Source organism: Jaculus jaculus, unplaced genomic scaffold, assembly GCF_020740685.1.
Source record: "Jaculus jaculus isolate mJacJac1 unplaced genomic scaffold, mJacJac1.mat.Y.cur mat_scaffold_37_1_1805170_arrow_ctg1, whole genome shotgun sequence".
Lineage (NCBI taxonomy): Eukaryota > Metazoa > Chordata > Mammalia > Rodentia > Dipodidae > Jaculus > Jaculus jaculus.
In genome coordinates, this window is record NW_025423493.1 from 1,349,963 (window position 1) to 1,372,407 (window position 22,445).

Sequence of the window (22,445 nt, forward strand, 5' to 3'; positions counted from 1 at the left end):
GAATATCATTAAGATTGATAAAAACTTTGGTAACTTTTAAAGTTGGACTGAATACATTGCATGTTACATTATGTATGGTTATCTGTTTAGGGGGGGTCAGGGGCAGAATGTGGTGGTTTGATTCAGGTGTCCCCATCAACTTATATTTTCAGATTTCTAGGTCCTCATCTGATGAAAATTTGGGAATTGGGTCCTCCTAGAGATGATGTATTGTTGGGGACAGGCATATGGGTGTTATACCCAGCTGCCCCTTGTTTGGTGAGCTCTCATGCTCCAGTTGTCCACCTGATATTGGCCTGGTGGCACTGTCCACACCATCCTCATGCTATCATTTCCCTCTGCCATCACAACTTTTCCCTTGAGTCTGGAAGCCAAACAAACCCTTTCCTCCCTCAAGCTGCTCTTGATTAGGTATTTTCTGCCAGCAGTGTGAGAGAGTGGGATATTGTGATGCCACAGTTGGGCAATGTGATGTGACAATGTGGCATTGTAATGCAACACTGGGCATTTTGATGTGACAGATGGGAATTTTGATGTAAGAGCGGGACATTGTCATGAGGCAGTGGGGTATACTGATGTCACAGTGGAGTATTGTTATATTACAGTAAGGAATTGTGCTGTCACAATGGTGTATTGTGATGAGAGAGTGAGGCATTGTGTTGTCACAACTGTACATTGTGATGTGATAGTAGGGTATACTGCTGCCACAGTGCAGTATTGCTTTATCACAGTGGAGCATTGTGATGTCACAATGGGGTATTGTGGTGTCCCAGTGGGACATTATGATGTGACAAGTAGGCAATTGTGACAGTGGATATTGTGATATCACAGTGGAGCATTATGATGTGAGAGACGGGTATTGACATATCACAGTGTGGCATTGTGGTGTCCCAGTGGAACATTGTGATATCACACTGGGGCATTGTGATGCCACAGTGTGGTATTGTGATATTGCTGTAGAGCATTACAATCAAGAATGTGAATTTTATACTGTCACATTGGGGCATTGTGATGTCACTATGGGGTATAGTGAGCATTATGATCAAGAAGTTGTGTATTATAATGTCACATTGGAGAATTGTGATGTCATAGTTGAGCATTGTCATGAGATAGTGATTCACTGTGATGTCAGACTTGGGGATTGTGCTATGGCAGTAGGGTATTGTGATGCCACAGGGGAACATTGTGTTATCACAGTGGGGAATTATGGTGTCATATTCGAGTAATGTGATATCACAGTGGGGCTTTGTGAAATCACAGTTGGGCTTTATGTCACAGTGTGGTATTGTGGTATCACAGTGGGGCATTGTGATAAAAACAGGACATCATGATGTTACAGTTGGGCAATGTGATGTGAATTATGAACACTGTGATATCACAGTGTGGCATTGGGATATCACACTTTAGAATTGTGATATAACTGTTGGGGATTGTGATGCTATAGTGGAAAATTGTGATGTGAAAGTTGGCCTTAGTGATGTCACTGTGGAACATTGTGATATGACAGAGAGGTACTGGGATCTTACATTGGAGTATTGTGATGTCAAAGTGGTGTGCCATTGTGTCATAGTTTGGCACTGTGCTTTCAAACTTGGCGTTATGATGTCTTTATGGATCATTTTGATATGACAGTAGGGAATTGTGTCAGAGAAGGTCTCTGTTACATCACAGTGGGGCATTACGATGTCATTTTGGGGCATTGTGGTGTGACAGTGAGCCATTGTGATGTCACAGTTCTATACTATATTGTCACAGTGGTGCTTTGTTATGTCGCAGTGGCACAATGTGATATCACAGTTGAGCATTGTGATGGGACAGTGTGGTATTATGATGTCACATTGGAGCATTGTTATATCACAATGTGGCATTGTGGTATCATAATGGGTTACTGTGATATCACAATGGGGTTTATGAGGTTACAGTAGGGCATTGTGAAATCAGAGTGGGGCTTTGTGTTGTCACAATAAGTTACTGTGATGTCACAGTTGAGCATTGTGATATGACACTGAGGTATTGTGATGTCATAGTGCTGCTTTGTTATATCTGTGTGTTGCACAATGATGTCACAATGGGGAAATGTGATGTCACAGTGGGGAATTTTGGTCAGACATTTGGACAGTGTGATGTGGCAGTTGGGCATTGGGATTTCACCCATTGGCTTTATGAGGATACAGTGGGACCTTGTGATGTCACAGTTGAGCAATGTGGTTTGACAGTGAGCCATTGTGATGCCACAGCTGTGTACTATATTGTCAAAATGTGGCTTTGTGATTTCACCGTGGCATATTGTAACTTCACAGTTGAGCACTGTGATGTGGAAGTGTGGTATTGTGATGACACACATAAGCATTGTTATATCACAATGGAGCTTTGTGTTGTCACAGTGGGGAATTGTGAAATTAGAGTGAGGTTTTTGTGATGTTACAATAGGGTACTGTGATGTCTCAATTGAGCATTATTATGTAACAGTCGGGTCTTGTGATGTCACAGTGGGGTATTGTTATAGCAAAGTGGGGCACTCATGGTGATGTCACAGGGGAGGCAATATGATGTCACAGTGGGTCGTTGTGATGTCACAATGAGGCTATATAATTCACAGGGGAGCATTGTGAGGTAAAAGTGGGGATTTGTGATGTCACAGTGGTACATTATGATGAGAGAGTAGGGCTTGTGAAGTCACAGTGGACCATTGTGATATCACAGTGGGGAATTGTGATGTCACAGTGGAGCTTTGTGATGAAACAGGTGGACATTTTGTTGTCACAGTGGGGCTTTTTTTTTACAGTGAAGTACTTAGATGTCACAGTGAACTGTGAGATCACAATGGGGCATTGTGATGAGAGAGTTGAGCATTGCTTGTTCACAGTGGAGCACTATGAAGTCACAGTGGGGTGTTGTGATGTCACAGTGGGGCTTTGTGATCTTACAGTGGAGCATTGTGATGTCACACTGTTGTATGGTGAATCCACTTTAAGGCATTGTTATGAATCAGTTGAGTACTATGATGACATATTGGTGCACTGTGATATCATAGTCTAGCACTGTGATGAGATGAGACAGTGGGTCATTGTGATGCCATAATTGGACAGTATACTGTGACAGTGGGGTATTGTGATGTCATATCAGAGAATTGTGGTATTATAGTGGGCCATTGTGATTCACAGTGGGGTATTGTGATGTCACTGATGGCCATTTGGTTTGATAATTTGACATTGACATATCATAGTGAAGTGTTGTGATGTTAAATATGAGGCATTCTTATGAGACTGTGGGGCATATTTATGTCATTGTGGACCATCATGAAGAGACAGTGGTGCAATGCTATGACAGAGTGAGACATGGCGATGTCACAGTGGGGCATTATGATACAGAAAGTGTGTATTTTGATGTCATATTGGAGCATTGGGATGTCATAGTATGTTATATCATGAAACAGTGAGTCATTGTGATGTCACAGTTGGAATATTGTGATATCATAGTGGGGCATTATGAAATAAGAACAGGTTTGTGATGTCAAAATATGGCGTTGTGATGTCACAGGGTGTATTAAAATTTTACAATGTGGCATGGTGATGTCACAGTAGAGTACTATGATTACACTGTGGGGCATTATGATTTTAGAGTGAGACTTTTTGATATCACAGTAGGGTCTTATTATGAGAGTATGTGGCATTATGATGTCACAGTTACCATTGCCATATGGTAGTGGGGCATTGTGATATCACAGGGGGCACTTTAATGAGCAAGTTGAGAATTATGATATAATATTAAAGCATTTTGATGTCATAGTTGGGCGTTGTAATGACACTGTGAGTCATTGTAATATCCTAGTTGGCATTGGGATGTGGCAGTGAGGAACTGTGATGTCACAATAGAACACTGTGATATCAAGGTGGGGCATCATGATGTCATATTGTTGCATGGTGATGTCACCTGGATGTAGCAGATAGCTTCAAGTTTGCTGAGATGAACTTATATACCAGACAGTTATGGAGGAAAGGATTTGTAGAAGCCTAGAGATCCAGGAGATGCTCCATAATGGCAGAAGAAGCTGTCCTGCTTTTACAGTACCCAGTACAGAAAGAGAAGACCACACCAAAAGCCACAGAGCACACTTCAGAAAGGCCATCTAGGCATTTTGCATATCTTTAGATTGGAATCTCAAACCCTCCACCACACCCAAAAGCTACACCCTAAAATCCACCCAGTAACACTGCCTACAGCTATGTGGCTATTTATGCAAACCACAAACTAATAAAAACTGAATGTATTGGGGGCCATGTATTCAAACTACCACATTCTGCTTCTGAACCCAGTAGATTCATATCCACCACACATTGTAAGTTGTACTCAGTCCAATTGTAAAGGTTTCCACGGTCTTTACAAACTTGAGATAGTGAGTTTGTAAAGTCAAACAAGTTAAAATTTTTTGACATATAAAGACAGAGTAAACATTTTCAACTGGTATAAGGCACACCAAGGAGAAACTAGAACAATGCAAACTCAACCACCATCAAGCAATTATTAAGCTTCTGCAGTTCAAGTTCAATATAACCAGAGACTAACAGTCTCCATGTTTTCCAATTTCTCCCCTTCAGCTCGAAAGAGTAGCCAAGGAACACTTTCATCATAGGCCAACAGTGCACTCCATGGCAGCCGTTGCAGTCCTGGCATACCCAAATCATCTTTGGGTCTCCATGCAAACCATGGTCCATCTTCCAAAGGCTCTTTCAGTCTGTCAGAGCATCATGCTCTACTTTATGCCACATCTCACCAGTGGCTCCTGGAACCATGTGTAATTCATGACCACTTCATGCATTTTTTCATGCTTCCAAAACTAATACCAGGTGTGCAAGACACAGCCTTATTCTTAATTCAGAGATGAAATAAATAATAACCTTGAAAAGCAGGTTCTTTCTCCAGTCAACTCTTTCCAAAAGTTTGCATTTCTAATAGTCTTTCCTCAGGTATGTTTTCCATTGTTTTAATGTAAAGAAGTTGGGTCATCTTCCTTAAGATTCTTAATGTGTTGACAATAGCAGCTTTACTAACCTAAAACAAACCTCAGTGCCTCCAATTTTAACTTGCTTGGAGTTGTCTTACTTAAAATCGTAAATCTCTCAGTCTAATATCTTTAGCCAAGCACATCAATCCATTGCAAATTTAACCCTCTGGGCCCAGCCAGCTCTTATGTCAGTATCCCAGTTCCAACAAAGTCCTCTGCAGTCTTTCTTTCCCCTTAGAAACCTCATAAGCTAAGCCTAGAAATTCAATATTGACTAAAATTAACATTCTCAAACTTATCAGAATAGTCCATAGAACTTGGCTTACCACTCCAGAATGTGTCTTCAGTTGAAGGACCAAGTCCATGCCCATTCCTCCAAACCAAAGCTTCTAAAAGACCAAAATCCACAAGGTCAGGTTCAGCACACCCCACTCCTGGCACCAGCTTCTGTAGACAGAATTTGCAGACAACTTCAGGTTCACTGAGATAAAGTTCCAGACCAGACACAGTTATGAAGGAATGGATTTATTGAAGCTTAGAGAGCCAGAAGAAGTTCCATAAAGGCAGAAGAAGCTGGCCTGTTTTCACAGGACCAAACAGTGAGAGAAGTCCCAAGCCAAGAGCCACACAGCACACTTCAGAAACTCCAGCTAGTCATTTTGCATATCTTTAGGTTGGAATCTCAAACCCATCACCACACCTTAGGGCTGGACCCTAAAATTTACCCAGTGACACCACCTCCAGAGAGATGGCTGCAGCTGCAAACTACAAACTATTTAAACCCTAAAATATGTTGGGGGCTATCTATTCAAACTACCACAGTGGAGCACTGTGATATCACATTAGGGCATTGTGAAATCACACTGGTGCTTTGTGACATCACAATGGGGCATTGTGATGTCACAGTGTGGCATTGCAATATCACAGTTTGGAATTTGTGGTATAACACTTGGGGATTGTGATGTTATACTGGAAAAATTGTGATACAGTGGGGCTTAGTGATGCACTGTGGATCATTGTGATATGACAGTGGGGTGGTATTGCGATACTACAATGGAGCATTGTTATATCAAATGGGGGAATGTGATGCCACAGTGGGACACTGCGATACCACAATGGGATTTTTGAAATCATAGTCAGGCTTTGTGATATCACAACAGGTTATTGTGATATCACAGTTGAGTATTGGAAAGAGACAGTGAGTCATTGTAATATCACAGTGGGCTTTGTGACAAACAAGTTGGGTATTATTGTATCACATTGGAGCATTGTGTTGTCATAGCTGGACATTGTTATGAGACAGTGAGTCATTGTGATGTCACAATTGGACATTATGATGTGGCAGTGGGGTGTTGTGATGTTACATGGAACATTTTTTTAAATTCACATATTTTATATACACATATAATTAATGTTTGGGAAAACCAGTTTTCAAAGAAAGTACAAATGGCTTAACATTTTTTTCAGTCAAGTCTGGTAGTAAAAAAAGAATCAGAAAAATGATAGAGCACCTTTTGGCTACTGCACTGGGCAGTATTAAAAACATTTTCAAGGCTATATGGAACATAGTGTAAGTTGAAATACTATTTGCCTCCAATTTTCTTCTCTGTCTTTCCAGTCCAATTAGCTTGCTTCTTGGAAGATTTTAGTATTGTGTACCTTAGTAGCACAAATGAGTGGGTATTTATTTTAAATCATTTACTAATTAGTTTTATAAACTTTTGCACCTCAGTTTTCTTTTATGACACATATACATAATTAAGAAACTTTTAAGGTATTGTTTACAGACACTGGGCACATTAACACATGCCTGTAATTCCAGCACTTGGGTAAAGAGACAGAAGTTCAAGGTCATCCTGGGTTACAAAGCAAGTTTCAGGCCAGCTGGGCTACATGAAACCCTGTCTCAAAAAACAAGTTTACAGAAACAAAAGAATTTTTAGAAAAATGAGCTACTTTAGAGAGGAAAAAGTATCTATATACATATGGGGGGGGGAGTGTTTCTAGGGGTCATGCATAAATCTCAAGAAGTGACTCTCACTACTTTCTTGACATTTCCCAAAGGTGCCCCTATATTGTTCTCAGACAGTGAAGAAGAAGTGATCATTTTGGAACAGATAACCCAAAGAAAATAAGATAACAGGTTTCTGGGTGTTTTTAAACACATACATGTATTTACATACATATACTTAGGTGTTTGGAAATCTGTCCTTTGGTTTTGCTCTGATCTTAATCCTGTTATCACATTCGCTATCTATTCAGCTATTCTTTCTGCTTTCTTTACCCTGTCTCGGTGATCCAAAGTTCAGCAAGCATGTAGTGAGCTACTAACTTCACTTTATCCACAGAACTCAGACTACCAATGAAAAACCAGAAAAAAGCACCAAGTAAAAGTCTAGTGAAAAAGAAGAAAAAGAAGAGGACTGCTAATTAAAGCCCAAAGTTGTATGTGTATATAATTGTTAAAAGTATATTTATTCAGTATCAACAACTCTGGGTATTTTTTATTCAAAAGTCAGTTATAATAATGGTTGAATCTTTAATAATCTGCCTGCTTTTTTTTTTTTAATTTGTTGCTTTCCATATGTTCTGTAACCTGTTAAATTTGTAAAGGTTGATGAGGAATGAAAGATTTCCATTAAAAATTACTTCCATTAGCTACTGCCACATGTGTAAGAAGCAGCTTGCTCCACTGCACTGAAAACTAGCTTGTCTCAGCCTTTGCTTACTTTATGACCAAGTCAACAAGTTTGTCTAGTTGTTTCCCTGAACTATTTTAACATTAGAGGAAGGTTTCCTACTCCTCACTGAATAATACAAAACAAGTTGGCTTTTCTAAATGACACACTGAAGTCACAATTTTATCTCAAATTAACTTTGACTTAAAGCTCTCCAAATCAGTTTATTCTTAATTATTCTGACAGCTGGCATCATTAATACCTTAACAAAGACACTTAAAATTAGCCAATATCTAAGATACATATATAAACGACACACAAATTTAAAACCATTAAAAGTAAAAGATTACCATAATTTGAGTGTGGCTATAACATTGACATTCAGAAATAATTGTGGAATCAAAACCCAAGATAATAACTATACAACCTTGGCTTTGGATTATTTTCATTTTAGCAGTCTTTCACTCTTACACATTTAGTGTCTCTGGTGGGTTGAGGAGAGAAACACCGTGATACTTTGAGTTCTTGTACTTTTCTCTTATTGATTGTTGTGCATGCTGTGGTGCTTTGAGGTAGGCCTGGTAAAGGTCCATGAGACAAGGCTTAAGACTTTCTTTCCAGGGTACATCCAGTTTTTTGTACAAGTGATTCAGGCCAGCTTTGTCCTGTGACTCTGTAGAGTGCTTGGTGAAAGGCAGCTCCAGCAATAAGTGATGGCAAATACTTCAGTTATGGGTCAGCATCTATCAAATTTAATTCTCCCAAAAACAATGCTAAACTTTCAACTTTGCAGTTTGCAGGCTGCTGATGCAGAAAATATTGGGTAAGAAACTGACTTACTGTTGGTGCAGCTAAGTCAAAAGCAAGGACTTTCAAAACTAAGTGCTCCATTCTCAGCACTTGTTTCTTGGTATAGGTATCATCTGTAATGTACACGAACTCTGCTACTTCTGGGGGGTATATTTGTTCAAACTTTGAAGTCAGCAGCATAGCAGCAGTGCCTACAAGCTGAAGCTTGACTCTCAACACAGACATGGACGAGAGGAACCGATCAATGTAGTTCACAGCCAAATTCAGGGTCTCTTTCTGGAGTTCACATTCTTCTCCCACTTCAACTAGCCAGTCCACAAGTTATGGCCCGCATACTGTTAGTGATGTCTGGTTGCTTCTTCATATACCCAACTTTAGGTTTACATTTGAGCTCCATCCAGTGGACCATTTTGGAACTACAGTGGGGAATTGTGATTTAGAGTGGGGCTTTTAAATGTCACATTAGTGTATTGTGACATCACAGTGGGCATTGTGATGTGGGAGTAGGATATTGTGATGTCACTGTGGGATGTTGTGACATCACTGTGAGGTATTGTGAAATCACAGTATGGCAATATGATATCACGGGGGGAGGGTGATGTCCCAGTTGGGCATTGTGATGAGACAGTGAGATATGGTGATGTCCCAGTGGAATATTGTGATATCATAGTGGGGCATTGTGATGTCATTTTATAGCACTGTGATGTCAATGGGGCGGTGGGGCATTGTAAAATCAGAGTGGGGCTTTCTGATGTCACAAAAAGATACTGTGACATCACAGCTCAGCATTGTCATGTGACATTGGATATTGTGACAGCACAGTGGAGCATTGTTATAGCACAGTGGGAAACTGATGTCACATTGGGGCAATGTGATGTCACAGTGGGCATCGTTATGTTGCAATGGGCATTTGATGAGAAATCTGGTTTTATAATGCTTTAGAGGAGCATTTTGATGTCATACCTGCTCATTATCATGAGACAGTGAGTCATTGTGATGTCACAGTGGCATATTGTGAAATCACAGTTGGCTTTGGGATGTCCCAATAGGGCATTGTGATGTACCACTGGGATATTATGATGTTACAGTTCAGTTCAGTGATGTCACAGTGGGACATTATGTTGAGAGAGTGAAGCAATGTGATGTCACAGTAGACCACTATGATATCACAATAGTTTACTGTGAGTCACAGAGCAGCTTTGTGATAAACAATGGACATTGGGATATCACAGTGGGGCATTGTGAAATCCTAGTGGGGCTTTGTGATGTCATGTTAGGGTACTGTGATCTCATAGTAGAGCATTGTTATATAAGAGTTGTGCATTATGATGTCACAGTGGGGGTACTGTGATATCAAAATTGGACTTTGTGATGTCACACTGCTGCTTTGTGAAATGCAGATTGGGTTTTGTGATGTCATATTATGACATTGTGATGTCAAGTAAGGTATTTCTATAGTGCATTAGGGCATTTTGATGTCACAGTGGGTCACAGTGATATCACAATGTGCTTTTTGGTGTCACAGGGGCACATTGTGAACATATAGAGGGGCTTTGTGTTTTCACAATATGGTATTGTAAAGTCACAGCTTAGCATTGTGATGGATGTGAGTGTAGTATTGTATGTCACAGTGGAATACTGTGATGTCACAATGGGGCAATGTGTTGTCAAAGTGGGAATTGTCTGTTACTGTGGTAAACTTTGATGAATAAGTTTGTTTCGTTATGTCATATAGGTGCATTGTGTTTTATTAGCTGGACATTATTATGAGACAGTGAGTCATTGTGATATCACAGTGGGACATTTTGAAATCACAGTGGGGCTTTGTGATGTCACAAAAGGGCATTGTGATGTCATACTGGATTATGATATTACAGTTCAGTTTGGTGATGTCACAGTGGGATATTATGATGGGAAAGTGGGGCATTGTGATATCAAGTAGACCACTGTGATATCCCAGTAGTTAATGGTGATGTCACAGAATAGCTTTGTGATCAATAGTGGAGCATTGTGATATCACAGTGGGGCATTGTGAAATAATAGTGGGGCTTTGTGGTATAATATTAGTATATTGTGATGTCACAATAGAGCATTGTTATAGCACAGTTGGGCATTGGGATGTAACAGTGGGCACTGTGATGTCACAGTGAGGCATTGTGGTTAACAAGGTGGTTTTACTATATGTCATATGGGGGCATTGTGATGTCATAGCTGTGAATTTTCATGAAACAGTGAGTCATTGTGATGTCATTGTGGAGCATTTTGCTAGCACATTGGGGCATTGTGAAATATCAGTGGGAATTTTGATGTCACAATATAGCATTGTGGTGTCACTCTGGGACATTATGGTGTTATAGTTCAGCTCTGCAATGTACAGAGACAGTTTGATGAGAGAGTGTGTCATTGTGATGTAAAAGTAGACCACTGTGATTTCACAGTGAGGAATTGTGATGTCATAGAAGAACTTTGTGATGAAGAGTGGAGCATTGTGATATCACAGTTGGGCATGATGAAATCATAGTGAGGCTCTCTAATGTCACACTGGGTATTGTTATGTCACTGTGGAGCATTGTTATATCACAGTCCGGCAGTATGATGTCACAGTGAGGTAATATGTTGTTACAATTGGGCTTTGTGGTGTCACTCTGTGGCATTGTTAATTCAGACTGTGCCTTTGTTATGTCATAATAGGGTGTTATGATGTCACAGTGGGGCATTGTTTTATGACAGTGGGTCACAGTAATATCACCGTGGTGCATTATGATGTCACAGAGAGGTTACGTTCAGTCATAGTGGAGCAATGTGATTTAAGAGTGGGGCTTTGTGAAGTAAAGTGTACATTTATTATATCACTATTGGGGTATTTTGCTCAGTTGGTTTGTCATTGTAGTGTGACAGCTGGACTTTGGAATCTCATAGTTGGGTACTGTGGTGAGAAAGGTGGGTAATTGTGATGTTACTGTTGAGATTTCTGTTGTGACAGTAGGGTACTGTGATATCACAGAAAATCATGGTGATATTACAGTGGGGCATTGTTATGTTACAGTGGGAATTGTGATGAAAAATGGCTTTATTATGTCATATGGGAGCATTGTGATGTCAAAGCTGGGCATTACCATAAGAGAGTGAGTCATGATGTGTCACAATGAGTCATTGTGAAATTAAGGTAGGGTTTTCTGATATCACAACAAGGGTATTGTGACTTCACAGCTGAGCAATGTGATGTGACATAATGTATTGTGATGTCACAGTACAGCATTATTATATCAAATTGAGACAATGTGATGTCACAGTGGGGCACTGTGATGTCAAAATGGGACAATGTGATGAACAATGATGTGGTGTCACAATGAGTCATTGTGAAATTAGGGTAGGGCTTTCTGATATCACAACTAGGGTATTGTGACTTCACAGCTGAGCAATGTGATGTGACATAGTGTATTGTGATGTCACAGTACAGCATTATTATATCAAAGTGAGACAATATGATGTCACAGTGGGGCACTGTGATGTCAAAATGGGACAATGTAATGAAAAAATTAGTTTATTATGTCACATGGGAGCATTTTGATGTCATAGCTGGGCACTATCATGAGACAGTGAGTCATTGTGATTTTATGGTGGTGCATTGTTATAGCACAGTGGGGCATTGTGAAATGACAGTGGAGCTTTGTGATATCACTTTAGGGTATTATGATTTCAGAGTGAAGCATTGTTATATCTCAGTGGGGAATTGTGGTATCAGATGAGGGCTTTGTGGTGGCATAGTGTGGCATTGTGAAAACACAATGGGGATTTGTGTTGTCAAAATAGAATATTGTGATGTCATAGTTGAACACTGTGGTGTGACAGTAGGTATTGTTTTGTTATCATAGAGTAATGTTATATCACAGTGGGACACTGTGATGTCACAGTGGTGAAATGGGATGTCACAGTGTAGCATTAAGATGAATAAGTTGTTTTTTTATGTCACATCTGAGCTTTATGATGTTATAGTTGAGCATTAACTTTTTATTTATTTATTTATTTGAGAGCGACAGACACAGAGAGAAAGACAGATAGAGGGAGAGAGAGAGAATGGGCGTGCCAGGGCTTCCAGCCTCTGCAAACGAACTCCAGACGCATGCGCCCCCTTGTGCATCTGGCTAACGTGGGACCTGGGGAACTGAGGCTTGAACCGGGGTCCTTAGGCTTCACAGGCAAGCGCTTAACTGCTAAACCATCTCTCCAGCCCTGAGCATTAACTTTGATGTCACATTTGAGCATTGTGGTATCACAGTGGGACATTATGAAATCTCAGGGGCTTTTGATGTCACAATAGGACATTGTGATGTCACACTATGACATTACGGTATTACAGTTCATCTCTGTGATGTCACAGTGGGACACTCTGATTAGAGAATGGGAAATTGTGATGTCACAGTAGACCACTGTGATATCATATTGGGGAACTTTTATGTCAGACAAGAGTTTTCTTATGAATAGTGGAGCACTATGATACCATAGTGGGGATTTTTGATATCATATTGGAGTATTTTGACATCATATCACAGGGGAGCATTGTTATAACACAGTAGGGCATTGTAATATCACAGTAGGGCTCTGTTATGTCATAATGGAGCTTTGTGATATCACAGTGTATCATTGTGAAATTAGAGTAAGGCTTTGTGAAGTCACAATATGGTATTGTGACCTCACAGCTGCACACATTGATGTGGCATTGATATTGTGATATCAGAGTAGAGCATTGATATATCAGAGTGGGATACTGTGATGTCACAGTGGGATAATGTGATGTTATGGTGGGACATTTTGATGTCATAGTGGGGCATTGCAATGAATAAGTTGGTTTTGTTATGTTATATCTGAATCTTATTGTATCAAACCTAAGCATTATCATGAGATAGTGAGTCATTATGGTGTCACAGTGCAACATGGAAATATCACAGTGGGGCACTATGAAATCCAGTGGGGCTTTTTTTAAAAAAAATTTATTTATTTATTTGAGAGCGACAGACAGAGAAAGAAATAGGGAGATAGAGAGAGAGTGAGAATGGGCGCGCCAGGGCCTCCAGCCACTGCAAACGAACTCCAGATGCATGTGCCCCCTTGTGCATCTGGCTAACGTGGGTCCTGGGGAATCGAGCCTCGAACCAGGGTCCTCAGGCTTCGCAGGCAAGCACTTAACCGCTAAGCCATCTCTCCAGCCCCAGTGGGGCTTTTTGATGTCAAAATAGAGCTTTGTGATGTCACATGGGAACATTATGATGTTACAGTTCAGCTCTATGATGTCACATTGGGACATTATGTTGAGGAAGTGGGACATTGTGAAATCACAGTGTGAATATGTGACATCAAATTAGAATATTGTTATGTCACAGTGGAGCTTTTTTACATCACAGTAGAGTGTCATAATATTGCAGCTGAGCACTGTGATGTCATAATGGGTCTTTGTGTTATCGCAATGTGTAATTGTGAAATCAGAGTGCGACTTTGTGATGCCACAGGTTAGCATTTTGTTGTGACATTGGGTGTGGTTGCTGGTTGCCCTGTGGCCACTGTGCATCAGTTTCCCAGGTTTGTCCAGGCATCTGTGGAGCAGGGTCTTGAGTGACCATGATTGTGATGGGAAGAAACACATGGGAGACTGGGTCAGAGGACAGCTCATTTATTTGTTGGGAGAATAGGCTTATAAGTGTTCATGTAGTGTTGGTAAAAATTATGGGGTATGGGTCACTGTGGGACTGGCTGTGTGAAGGCTGCTGGCTGATGTATCTTTAACATATAGGGAACTTCCAGCTGAACAGTAATAGGTCACATGGCCACAGGTAAACCAAAACCTAAGTCTTATCAGGATGTCCAGGTGCCCCAGGCAAAGGGAGGGAGAGGGCCCCACTCCTATGGTCCCAAGGCGAGATTATCAGGGTCTAGGCCTGCTGCAACCTCCTGTGGCCTGGGGCCCTTAGCTGTACCTAACAGCTCAGGCATACTTTAGCCGCCAGTGTCCTGGAGGTGATACATGAGAGCCTGATTGGTAGCGACCTTAGTGATGTTAGTTATTTGTTGTCTGAGAAATGTGATAAGGCAGGGAGCCACAAGTAACAGGGTTCCTGTAGTCAGGAGGGGGCCAAGGAAGGGGATGAGCCAAATGAGTAAGGGGTTAGAGAACCAGGTGGTGGGATCATTGGATTTATAATGGGTTCAGAAAAGTTCACTGTAGATGTGGGGTATTCAAGGGTGGCATTAATAGGGAACATAGTTCATAGGGGATGGGTGGTAGATGCACAAAAGAAGCAGATAGAAGCATTGGGGTGGTTGGTAAAGGGGAAAAGAGTGGCCATCTATTGGATGTATTGTGCTCAGGCTATGACGGCTTGTCTCTTTTCTGACTTGTTTTTCCTGTGAAAGAATGTGGTAAGAACCAGGTGAGAAATGGAGCCAAGCTCTCTAGAGATATGAAGGTTGGCAGAGGGAGACAGTGCAAGGCCATGAGCCTAAAGTTTTCCTGTCACCCCCATCCACCAGTGTTCATCCCAGGGGTCTAGTACATTTGTTTTGTTTTTTTTTTTTCTAGATTCATTCTTGTTCTTAATATAAAGTCAGAGAGTGTTTCCTCTGGTTTCTGACAGAGGAACAGCGAGGAGGAGGTATTATCTTGGGGGCTAGAGGAGAGTATATTCTATCCCATGCTTGAAGAGCACAGAGGTGGACTTGGTCATAGTACCCTGGGGGTTGTTGGGTCTGCTCGACTCCTGTGAAGAAATAACTCTGTTCAAACAGCTCATCAAAGCCCTAGGGGGTGTTTTGTTGGTTTTGATTCCTTCTTATTTGTTGGAGACATTCATTTCTATAGAGGGCTTCCCATTGAAGGAATAGGGGGCTAGGCAGCAAAGACCAGAAGATGTCACAGCAGTCCTGGGAGTTGTTAAGGGAGCCCCATAGGCTCTCAAGGAGTGACTTACTCCATGGATTATGCATCCCATCCTCCCTGACTGCCCATCTGAGTTATTTAAGGTCATTGGCCTGATATGAATAATATTTTAGGGGCTGAGCCCCAGTTGGTTGGACATTAACAGAAAAAGTTGTGATTCCCTGATTGTATGTATTTGTATGGTTATCCAGAGCTCACATAGTTGTGTGATTGTCAGTGAGGGGGTGGATAGAGAAGGGTCCTGGTCAAGGGAATTTATCATAATGGGATTCTTTTGGCCTGTGTAACATGAGTCCGGAGGAGGACAGCTTGGTTCAGGATATAGGTAAGGTTGTAGGAGTGGATAAATGTGGGTGAGCATAGGGGCGTCTAGAGTAATTTTCTTACTAATTTCTTCCATAGCCTTTACAAGGGAACTCAATTCTGCCACTGGCTGGTCCTTGGGTTCTGCCTCATTGGAGTCATCATCTGATTTTGGCATGGTGATGGTCTTAGAAGGACCAATACAGTGTCTAATAGCCACTACAATTGGAAGGAAAGGGGGAGGAGGGTTCCTTCCTGAACTTCCCATCTCCTGGCTAGATAAGCTATGTCAGGGTCATATGGATCCCCAGAAATCATGCAGGGGGAAATCTAGAGGACTTATTCCTAAAAGGAGATGGCTTCCTTCTGGGAACACTTAAAGACTCTAGCCTTGTGATGTGCTGGTAAACCTCAAATTTGTAACTCTTTTTGGTGGGAGGTGATATTACTCATTATAGAAAAAGAGTAAAGACACCAAGACCAAAGGGAAATATTCCTGAGGGCTGGATAGCACCATGGAGAATTCCCTAAAGGTCCAGACACAAGCCCGCCTGCAAGTTTAAGAGGCCAATGACCATCCTACAGGCTTTTAAGAGGTTGTTGTATTACCAGTTTCTTGTTCAGGAGAGAAATAGGGGATTGTTACCAACACCCATGTGGGATGTGGGAGTCCAGAAAGAGGTCTAGGGGCCTTTAATCAATGCCAAAGAGTGGCCTCATCCAAGAGACATAAGGTCCCCTTTCACTTTATTTGGTCTCTAGTGATAGTGCAAACTGAAAGTAAAGGAGGAAAGGGGAAAACCTGCCAGCCCTCAGTGGTGGAGGCAATGCCACAGAGGCTGATGCCCCTTGGTGGGGGGCACTCACCTATCCTGGTGCATCAGAGTGTCCCTGTTCAGGTGCCAGTTGTGGTTCCTGCTCACCCTGGGGCCACTCACTATGTATTTGTTTCCTAGGCTTTGCAGGCAACTGTGGAACAAGGTCTTCAGTGGCCATGAGTGGGCAGGAAGAAACACTGGGGGACTGTGTCAGAGAACAGCTCATTTATTTGTTGTGGGAATGGGCTTATTGTTATGAGCATGTAAGGACCAGCATATGGTCCAGGGACAGTTTAGATAAATAAGTTTGTTTTTCTTTGTGTGTGAGAGTAAAATTGCAAAGTCAACCTTTGTAAGCAAAAATCTAAGAGTAAGCTGAGTACAATGACATAGTAAGAGATTACCAGAAGGTGTGTGTGCAACCCTAGATAAGTAGTGGAAAATACAAAAAACCCAGCTGCTCAGCAGCCGTTGTCCCAGTCCTCCCGACACTATGACTGACTGAACGGCTGCTCAGCAGTCCGGACTGAGACCTCCGCGAGACGCATCACCGATCCGAATTCATCTGCCCGACACACTGTCCGAACGACCGAGACGACCGAGACTCGCCTTGAAATACCGCGAACCGAGGAAAAAGTCGGAGCACGGACCCACGCCACCAGGTTGTAAAGTCAGAAATCTCGCAGACCGAGTCTCGTGTTGAGACCGAGTCTCGCGATACTGCGTCCCAAGTCTCGCGATATCAGGTTGTATTCATGTTAGACTCGTTAGAAATATTTTTGTGTTAGTAGTGATGAATTCAATTTGGATATATATTATATTAGCTATAATATTAGTTGTGATAGTTTGGACTTGCTTGTGTGTGACTTTCATCCCAGTAAACTCCTTTGTGAGTACACCAGCGTCTGAGTATTATTGACCTTCGTGGGCGGAATCCTCTCAACCAATCATCTTTGAGAGTGCTCGCGACAGCTGGTGTAGTCGGCAGGATCCGCCATAATTAGAAGGTCAATTTCAAATTATAGCTTCTAGAAATCCTAGCTTTGAAATTGAAACTAAGTGTATGACTAAGTGACCGATGGGTTAGTACCAACCACCACGATGCCAACTCTGTAACAGGAGGAAGAGCGGGTATTGGTGCTGGAAAAAGCCCGGCCGAGAAAACACCACCCTCCCTAAGGGTGCGGAAGTATCGGTAACTTGACGCCACGATGCCAACTCTGTAACAGGAGGAAGAGCGGGTTGATGCGCATTGGAACCGTGTCACTAAGGCAGAACTTATGTGGAAATTTCTAAGCAACAGGATTGAAAGAAGAGCTGATTTAAAATTTGAACAGCTCATGAGACTAGAAAATCCATCGAATTTGACCTGGTATATTCGCAAACGAGAAGTTAAGTTTCTTTATTGGTTATCAGACCTATTGTGGAGATGAATTCCCTAATTAAAAAACTGAAGGGAATAAAGGTTTCTCCAGTTACAGGAGAACCTCCCTCCTCAGAAGAGGAAGACAAATGGAGAACTACTGCTGAAGCAGTACAGTCTAGGATAGGAATGGAGCCAATTAATATTGATTTGGATTTAATTAACCCAGAAAGAGTTAAACCCTTTGTGGAATCAGTTTCTAAAAAACAGGTGCCGGCAGTATTAATGAAAACTGTGCAAGATTTAGACAAGGACAGATTAATGGGCAAAAGGCTAGCCATGAATATTGTGAAGAAGCAGAAGGACCTGATCAACCCTTCTGGTGCTTCTTACTCCTTCCTGGTTACTACTACTACAAAAAGGACTCCCATGGGTAGAGCTATACAAAAATTAGCTCCTAATTGGTCTAAAGCCCCCGCTAAACCGGGAACTTGCATAGAGGAGTCCAGAACCTTTAGTCCCCAAGAATTGTCTGATTTAAGGAGGGATTATGCACAGAATGGACTAAAGGATGCCCAGTATTTAGTAAAATTATGGGAAAAGGGGGCAGACACAGTGATGCTTCATGAAACAGAAATGAGAAAAATTAGAGGTATTATTGAAAACCCCTCCATTCATGAAGCTTTAGAACATGTTTTAGAAACTTCAAAGGGTGACACCCATTCCCTGATAGACTGGCTGACTGCAGCTTGGAGATTAGCTTTCCCCTCTCTGGACTTAACTCAATTTGAAACTGCAGGAAGGTGGAATTCATATTTAGACGCAATACAAATTTGCAGAAAACTGGGAGTATTATATTATGTGTATAATCAGGTAGAGACACCACAAGCCCCACCTTTATTACCTGCTTTTAGAAGGCTCATTATTAAGGGTGCCCCACAACATCTAAAAATGAGTCTTGTAGGTAACTTACAAGGTGCAGAAACTATAGCTGATGCTATTCAGTTTTTTAAAGGATTCAGAGAACTTGAAGCAGAAAATGTAGTGTCTTTTCAAGTTAAGGCACGGACACTTCGCAGGAAGAGGTTTAATGGGAACAAGGACAGACCCAGACCTTATTTTAATATTAAAATAAGACCCTTTGGAAATAGAAATACAATGCCTATAAGGCCTAAGGGACCCACGGGCCACTTTCGCCGTGTTTTTGGCCAAAGAAACTATCCCTTTGGTAGACCAAATTATTCCAGAGCTTTTTTAGGACGACGGGGCCCATCAGGGCCCCCTGCTGGGCGGAATACGTGCAAAACAAACCACGCGAATCTCCTCCCCCACCCACCAAGGTTTTCCAGATAAATCTAGGAAACTATGACAGCAGACCGTTTGTAAATATTCCCATAAAATTAAAAAATAAACTAATACCTACCAAGTGGCTACTAGATACCGGTAGCCAGATAAGTATAATTACTACTCATCCTAATCAAGAAAAAGCTAAAAAATATATTTCTATACAAGGAATAAATTCTCATAGAGATGCACCAGTAATAAATGTGTGTCTACAAGTTTATGATAAGCTTATAGATATAGAAGCCGCAAGCTTAACAGCACCCTCTAACGTTCTAGGAATTAATGAAATAAGGAAAATATTTCCAGAATTTTTAAATAATAAGGCTATTAAAAAGGTATTTGTTAATTTAGCAGAAGTAAAAATGGACCCAGTAAGATTACCAAAAATTCCCCCATCTTTTACCCCTCAATACCCTATAAAAGGAGGAATTGAGGATATTACCAATACATTGAAGGATTTGCTTAAGGAAGGCATAGTGGCACCAACTCAGAGTTTTAATTATAATTCACCCGTCTGGCCGGTAATGAAACCCAATGGTAAATGGAGATTCACAGTAGATTACAGGAAAATTAATGAGAAAAGTCCAAAAATGCCTGGCTCATTACCTGATGTAGAGGACATTTTCCTCAGGATTAGACAAGCATCCCCTAAATGGTTGGCAAGTATAGATTTATCAGACATGTTCTTTGGTATTCCCTTGCACCCAGATTCCCAAGAAATTACTACTTTCACTTGGCAGAATAAACAATATAAATTTCTGAGACTGCCACAAGGCTATCTAAACAGTCCAGTAATAGCCCATACCACCCTAACTAGCACTTTAGAGGACTTTGAGTGCCAGGGGGTGGAAATTTTAACTTACATAGACGACCTATTGATTTTAGGACAAGATAAAGAAACAGTGGCTACTGCAGCCCAAAAATTAATCCAACACTTAAGGGATCATGGTTGGACAATTAATCCATCCAAGATCCAGGGGCCAGCAGAACAAGTTAAGTTCCTAGGAGTACATTGGACAACTAGTGGACCAAAAATTCCAGATGAAGTGATAGAAAAATTAAATGCATTAGAGAGACCACAAAATAAAACACAGGTACAGCACTTAATTGGTATGTTCGGCTATTGGCGCCAACACATACCATATCTGCAACGAATACTCCAGCCATTATATAAAATAATAAAAAAGGCTGAGGATTTTTTGTATGGGAAACAGCCCAAGAACAAGCAGTGACCACTATATTAGAACTGATCAAACAATACAAGGACCTTGGCTACACACAACCAGGTGATATTATTATTATTGAAATATTATTTACTTCAGGTTATGGTAATTGGAATATTTTTGCAAAAGGAAATAGATTAACACCAATTGGATTTTATTGTAAAAGGTTTCCTTGGTCTGATAATAAGTTCTCATTATTTGAGAAAACCATATGGACAACCTATGAGGCATGCAGAACTACTCATTCTCTAATTAGAGGCCATAAGGTCATTCTGAGAACGGAAATACCAATCATGGATTGGATTAAGGCACCAGAGCAAGCCTGGGCTGGACTGCCCATGGAAGGAAAGGTGCTACAATGGAAATGGTATCTAAATGACTTTGTGAAGCACAATGAAGTGTCTACACAAGGCAAGATACCCCAGAACTCAGAGAACATACTGAGAACACAACCAGCACCAGAGGAATCAGAATGGCTAATAAGTCCAAAGGTGATACCTAAAATAAAGGAACCTGGCCCAGATCGGACCATTGGTCTGTGGGGCGTTAAGGAGTTCCAACAAGGCATCCCGAACGCTTGGTTCACTGATGGATCTTCAACAACCTCTAATAACAGAGTAAACTGGAAAGCTGCCACCTATAGGCCAAGTGATGGTATGATTATTACAGACCAAGGAACTGATAAATCTGCACAACATGCTGAAGTAATTGCAGCACTTTTAGCTGCAAGACAAACTCAAAAAGAAAATAAAAAAGAGCTAAATTTATATACAGATTCCTGGTGTGTAGCCAATAGAATTGCAGTCTGGTCAGGTAAATGGCGTAGAGCAGACTGGAAAATAAATGGTAAACCACTATGGTCAGACAAAATATGGAAAGAACTAGATAAAATCTCAGAAACAGTTAAAATTATTGTACATCATGTAGATGCCCATACAGGAAAACAAGATGAAACCCATAAGAATAATGAGGTTGTGGACAGATTAGCAGCTCTATTAACCAATATTAAAATCAAAAAACAATATAAGGTAGAGGACATTGGTCCTCTGAAAAAGAAAATTGTAACAACTTATAAAATACACAACCCAGAAAATACAGAACAGGGAACATTGGGTTCCTCTGAGACTATTAATATTCATAAACAGGAGATATTGAATCTCCACAATGCTATGGGACACATTGGTGCCCATGCCTTAAAACAGTGGTTTGATCAAAGGAATTTGAAAGTTACATGGCATACTATAAACCAAGCCTTAAAAATGTGTGTTAATTGTCCCAATAGCAAGTTGAGGTTCAATAAGAATAATCATGGAAAAGTTGGTTATAAAATGGGATTTAATACTCTGGTACAGATTGATTTTATTGGACCATTGCCAAGATTTATAAATAAATATGCATGCACTATGATTGATGTTACTACAGGACTAGCTATGACAAGACCAGGTAACCATCCAGACCAGCAAGCATGCATCATGACCTTGTTAATGTGGTGTGCCCAATATGGACCACCACAAGTCATTCAATCCGACCAGGGATCACACTTTACAGGAACACTTACACAAGGAATAGCAAAGAATTTAGGAATAATGTGGGACTTTCATAAAGCATACAATCCAACAAGTGCTGGAGCCATAGAACATTTTAATGGATTGCTAAAAACACAATTAACACACAGAATAGGCGAACCATTAGAAAAAGCACTACTATATTCTACATTAGAATTAAATCAGAGACCTAGATTAAACAGAAATAGCCCCTTACAAGAGGCCCTAAAATTACAACCATTTTTGGAATATCCAGTGGAGGGAAACAGAGATTTAATAAGATCTCATCTATGCCTCCACAGGAATCAGAAAAATAATCTGATCACAAAGGCCGAGATTGTGGCCCAAGGAACAGGAAATAACGCGTGGATCACGCAAGGTAAGGGAGATCTCAAACTAGCTAAACTAGAAAATATTGCATAAATG

General features: G+C 40.9%; 1 pseudogene; it reads right to left on the minus strand.

Moving 5' to 3' along the window:
• Window positions 1–8,132: 8,132 nt before the first annotated feature.
• Window positions 8,133–22,445, minus strand: part of LOC123457349 — a 158,683-nt pseudogene continuing 144,370 nt past the window's right edge.